Source organism: Cucumis melo, chromosome 3, assembly GCF_025177605.1.
Source record: "Cucumis melo cultivar AY chromosome 3, USDA_Cmelo_AY_1.0, whole genome shotgun sequence".
NCBI classification, from domain to species: domain Eukaryota; kingdom Viridiplantae; phylum Streptophyta; class Magnoliopsida; order Cucurbitales; family Cucurbitaceae; genus Cucumis; species Cucumis melo.
In genome coordinates this window covers 30,095,413-30,101,843 of record NC_066859.1, presented here as the reverse complement: position 1 = coordinate 30,101,843, position 6,431 = coordinate 30,095,413, and the positions used below count along the sequence as shown (strand labels likewise).

Sequence of the window (6,431 nt, the reverse complement as noted above, 5' to 3'; positions counted from 1 at the left end):
TTTTTAGGTTTAAGATCTGGGCATTTTGTTGCTGACTCAAAAGATGACTTTATTGCTTTTTTCATTAACGAAAAATAAATAAATAAATAATAATAATAATAATAATAATAATAAGCAAAGCAAAGCAAAGCAAAGCAATAAACCATTTGACTGAGATTCCAAGAGTAGACATATTGCATTGGGAATTACATTTATTTAATTAATCATTCATTTAATTAATTAATAACTATTTCCTTTTGGGCTCATGATGTCGTTTTCTATAAACAAGACTTCCAAATTCAATTCATTATAATAATCCTCTTCTCCACATGCCCCTCTCACTCATTTCATTTTCCTAAATCAAAACCCACGACATTTTACCCTTTTTATTAAATATACTGTTTTTATTTACTTACACAAAAAAAAAAAAAAACACTCCACATGACCCTCATTCTTTTCCTTTCCCAACTTTAATTTTACTTTGGTAGGCAATTCTTTTAATTATCATCCCATGTAAATTTTTTTTATGCTGCTTCAATAAATGTCAAATATCCTCCAATTTAGTGGGTTTGGTGAATAAAATAAAATAAAAATGAAAGAAAGGGAAAGAGGAGGAGCATATTTATATTTAGGGTTGTGGTTGTAGAGAATCGAGGATGTGATTGTGTAATCCCAAAGGCATGTCTTCTGTAATTCTCTTACTCTACTCTGCTCTGCCGTAAATATATATTATATATATAAAAATAGGTTAAAAATAGAAAATATAAAATAAGATAATTGAATGTAAAGTGAAAAGCAAAAAGAAAGTTATGGTTGGAGGTAAGGGGCAGGGAAGGGGAGGGGAGGGGAGGCGTTATATGGTAAATATGTGTATAGGAGAGAGTGTCCCCTTCCTCGCGAGAACCGAGATAGGGGTACTTTGTTTTGTAGGGTACACTAATACCAATACAAATAACAATACCAATAACAATATCGATACCCTATGCTCATTTTTATCACTACCCTCCAAGATATTAATTTTTAGGGCTGTCTTTCTTCGCTTCTCAATGCCTTTTGCCCCTCCTCCCCAAGAACAAAAAACAAATTTCTCTGTTCTCTCACATCCTCTTTTTATTATATACAATCCCACACACACACACACACACACATATATATATCTATAAGTAACTTAAAAGACACCTTTACAAATATAAGTTCCTAAATAGGACACTAATTAATTAATTAGGTAATAATCCATCCATAATTAAGAAGATGGAATAGTTCATAACTTTGTGTTATATTTATAAGAAAACAATTAAAGCATGGGCACAACTTTCGTTAATCCACAGTCTCATAGACGGAGCTCTTTTAACGAAGAAAACCTATACATTTATTTATTTATTCCTTCCCTATCTCTCTATTTGTTTTGTTACGCAATTTATGTTTTTCTTGATAAATGCAAGTTTGACGCAAAAATTAAATTCTATATATTATCATATATCCTTAAAAACACCCAAATATTCCCTTCGTGGATTTTCAAACTTTCAAGTTTAACTGTCCACGAATTTACCTTTTTGTCCTCCTCCACCGAGCCCCAACCCCCAATCTTCATATTTCCCATTCCCTTTTTTTTTAATTTACACAAATTCACTCCCAATATGCCATTGTTATTTGTTATGTTATCAAAATTGATTTTGTAAATTGTTGTTTAAACCTTAATTTTCATTAGGTTAAGATAATTTTAAAAATTTCAAAACCATATATACATGTCAAAGCTTTTCGGTTGAATTTCCATTTAGGAAATTTGTAGTACTTTTTTTAGTTTTTTCTTCTTCTTCTTCTTTTTTTTTTTTTGTTCAAACCATTACAACAAAGACAGACAAAATAATCTCCTTAGATTCAAAGCATTCAATTTATTCTTAAAAAAAAAAAAGAAAAAGAAAAACATGACCACATAAGCCCTAAACACGATTAGAAAAGAAAAGAAAAGAAAAGAATTTAGATTGAAGTAGAGGAGAGATTGGATTTGGGAAGATCACATGGTAAGAGGGAAGGATTAATAAAAATGAAAGTTAGAGATAGGATAATGATACGATGAGTATTAAAATAAAAGGACTCGATAATCGAATATTCGCACGCATTGAGGTTAAATGATATTAATTGGAGTTCCCATAAAAGCCCTTGAGCTCCAACCCAACATAGCCACCGCCATGTGGGACATTATTGGGATTTGCACTTCTCCTCCTCTTCCCTCTTCCCTCTTCCCTCTTGAAAAACCCAATTTTACCTTCAAAATTATAATAACTTCTTCTTTTTTTCTTTTCTTTTTTTTTTCTTTCATTATTAATTGTTTTATTGAGAAATGAATCTATATATCGAATTCCCAACCTTTTATTTATTTATTCTCTACTCTAAAAATATAAAAATAAAGAGAAGTAGGTTTTAATATTAAATGCATTGGGTTGCTGCTGGGGGAAATAAATTTGACTGATATTATAGGTGTTGAATTCCTAAGATCTTCTAAGATCTCATTGGCTAATATGAAACATAATTCAATTAGTTTAGACCTCCCAACAAAAAACAGAAATTCACTAATATATATATATATATATATATATATTATTGTGTGTGTATTAATTAACTAGTAATTAATGACTATCTGGAGAATATAAAACCAACTAAAGTTTGTAATTATTTCTCCAACAACATAGAGACTGTTTTGGTTGGTTTAAGCAGCAATAGTATTCAAAATTGTCATTGAAATTTACACGAAATGGTCATACGTAACCTACAAAAATATTTATATCTTTCACCACTGCCATTCTTCTTGCAAATCTTTATTATAATTTTTAATGATTTGATTCCTCTACACATTCAAATGAATGATTTCAAGATAATATTTACGATAACAAAATGATAAATGATTAGACAAATGGAGATTAGAACTTGAAATCTTTATTTCCATTAGATATAAAATAAAAAGTAACAACATTTTACCATGTCTTCAATTTTTGTGAAAAAAAAGAGAAAAAAAAAGCCTGTTGGTAGCTTTTCCGTGGCAATTGAGTTTGCATATTTAGGAGTATAAATGTATAGGGGGGACAAGAGGAAAAGAAAAAGAAAAGTTAGGGGGAGAGGATTGAAAGAAAACTTAGTTGGTGTGTACATAACATAAGTAGAAAATTTAATTAGTTGGTACCTTGGGAAACTATAATTTGTGAAGACTTTTGTTGGAGGAGGAGTTAGTTAGGTTTCCTTCTTCAAATGATATCAATCAAAGCTCTTTGTCATTCTCTCTTTTCTATGTCTTGATTTTGTTCAGTTTTCAAGATATAATGTAATATTGCAAATTCACAAACTTGCTAGTCAAGTTCAACAAGTCCCACCAATAAGTCAATGGTATAGTACTATACTCTCCCCTTATGATAATGTATTTGATTTGTTGGCTACCGAATCCCATTGCATTTTACTTCTTAACCCAATATATTTTGTGGCTTTTTTCTAATGAAATTCAAAACCTAGGGTGCATTTGGAAAAGGGAAAGAGTTATGTGATGTTATGATAGTATGTGTTTGGGAAGGAATTATGATAATAGTGTTACAATAATATGTGTACGGAAAAAGAGTTATCAATAATTTAAAAAATAATAATAGAATTTAAATTTGATTATTTAAGTATTATATTCTAGGGATAATTGCAAATGTATCAATTAACAATATTTTAAAAAAATTGCAAATATAGCAAAATCTATTAATGATAGGAGTCTATCACTGACCATGTAGCAAATGTAAATCAACGATAGAAATCAACTTTGTTATATTTACAATTTTTTTAAAATATTACTACGTACTTAATAATTATTCTAAAAATTGCTAACTAGTTACCCTATGTTCTACAGAAAAATAATGGTACCGTTTTGTGTATGTACAAATTTCAATCATAAAAGAGAGAATTCAAGTTGTGAATCGTTAATTATTATTACAAGAACAATCACTGGATTTGTGAAGAACCTTGTTCAGTTTGACTGGCAACCTTTGTTAAGGCCACCCATTCATTAAGCCCATCATGTTATTTCTTAATGGGCCCGTCAATGAGTTCAAATGGCCCAACAATCAGATTCTAGATATTGTTGAAGAAATTTTCGATTTCAATCCTCTCAATCAATTTGGTTTCAAAATTACACTATTGTTGATGCAATGCTAACCTTCAAGTTTCTAGAAGTGTTAGTATTTAAATCTTGCCAGTAATTCGATATGTCACAAATTTATAATATTGTATCAATAAATTGCCAATAGGATAATGTCTCTTTCTTTTGGATGTTTATTGAAAACTTCAGGTCCCTTCCTAAGAAAAAAAAAATAATTTGTCTTCTACACATTTAGAAATTGATCGCACTCTTTGCTTAAAAAACTTGTTCCTACTTCTTGAGACTTCAATTATCCAATTCTCATTTCTATTGAGAATTAAAATCTAATTAGTAATTACCAAACTATGTTATTAATCTTGCCAATTGCTATTACACCCATATTATAAAAAGAATTTAGATAGTTTTCCATCATAATTTGCATTTTGATAAATAAATAAACCTTATTTTTTGAACAATCTCCTTATTCAATTTTAGAAAAAGTCATTTCAAATCCAACCAATTTGGAACGATTGATAGAATATTAAATAACATATATCTCAAGCCTTTTGATCCTTTTTTACATATCATCGTATATATTGTTTCATAGTGTTCCTACTTAGAGTATACATATTCACCTCAGCGCATGTCAAAAACTATGTTTCCCAAACAAAATTTGGCGCAACACTTCTGAAGGTTCGTCCTACAGATATTACATTAGAAAAAAGATTTCTCAAAATCTCAAATCTTAATTTGAACCACATGATGAGGAAAAAACGAACTCCTTTTTCAGTTTGAACTATGAAAATTAGTAAGATAATGAAACGGAATCAATGGTATAGAAAAAATTTGGTGGTGTGCGTAACCCCAACCTCAGGAGCATTCATACTAACAGGTTAGGGCTTTAAACACCTCCGTTACATCTTTATTGGAGCTCCAAATATACACAATGCAGTTGCAAGAACATGCACTGTGGATCCAAAAATTTCAACTCCGTTACAATCAAATCATCATCTATCCGGCAATGATCATTCAAGAGAGTATCTTCTAATAGTTATTCACAGATCCAAACACATGCATGAACTGAGACATCAACCTAATTATACTAACACGAACCGAATGTATACAGCTAAGATCAAAGGCAGAGTTCAAAAAATGAAGAAAACAAGTAGAGATTAAGAAAGGCATGGTGCTCATATTCTATGGGTGTAAGGTGTCTGTCATGCCATGGCAATAGCATTCAGAACGAGGAATTTTTATAATCATCGCAACCAAGCCTTATCATACATATAGAATAATAAATCGAACAAAGTTCATCAGAAGATTGGACATGCTTTCAAAATAATTTAAGAAATTATCAAAATCATGAATCTAGATTAATCGAAACAAGAAAGAATCATCGCAAAGATAAAGGAGCAAGAAGCAGAAGATGATAGCTTGGGGCAGGTGAAGGGCAGGGTAGAACCAATAGATGAATCAAACTAATTCAATGGCGCAATTTATATAGCGAGCAGAAGGTCTAAGGAAACCCTAACTTTTGGTGGGAGTACAATATCTTCAAAGATTCTGTTCCGAAGCCCTAGCCACAACGAAGGCCAATATTGGGCTTTATTTACAAAATTGGGCCGGCCTCTATTTTCTCCGCTCGATCAAATAAATTGCAAATGGGATAGTTGCAAATATAGCCATTATATTCAAAATAATGAAGTATATAACAATATTTTAAAAAAATTGCAAATATAACAAAATCTATCAATGATAGAAGTTTATCACTGATAGACCATGTAACAAATGCTGGTCTATCACTGATAAACCATAGGAGTCTATCAATGATAGAACTCCATCGATATATTTTGTTATATTTGCAATTTTTTTAAAAATATTGCTATATACTTAATAATTATTCTAAAAATTGCTACCCATTATAATTACTCATTATAAATTTGGTATACTGCAAATGCACAAATTATATTCAACATAATTAGGTATATAAGAATATTTTTAAAAAATTGCAAATATAGCAAAATCTGTCAAAATCTATTAATGATAGATATCTATCACCGATAGACTTGTAGTAAATGTTGGTCTATTACTGAGTCTATCACCGATACTTTACTATATTTGCAATTTTTTTAAAATATTACTACATACTTAATAAATATTCTAAAAATTACTACCTATTATAATTATCCAAATTATTAAGTCCCAATTTTATAATTAAAATTATCAAATTTCATGTTTCATGGCTACCAATACTTATTTTATTGTTTTGTATTTGTGAACTTTTCATACAATTTTTCGTTGGGTTAGAAGAAGTAGCATCCTCGAGTAATGGTTGAGCTAATATATC

General features: G+C 29.9%; 1 non-coding gene across 1 annotated transcript; it reads right to left on the bottom strand.

Moving 5' to 3' along the window:
* Positions 1 to 5,269: 5,269 nt before the first annotated feature.
* LOC127148750 (small nucleolar RNA snoR8a) lies at positions 5,270 to 5,356 on the bottom strand. The gene has a single exon (XR_007819827.1). It is a non-coding gene; the product is annotated as a small nucleolar RNA snoR8a (small nucleolar RNA).
* Positions 5,357 to 6,431: the final 1,075 nt, after the last annotated feature.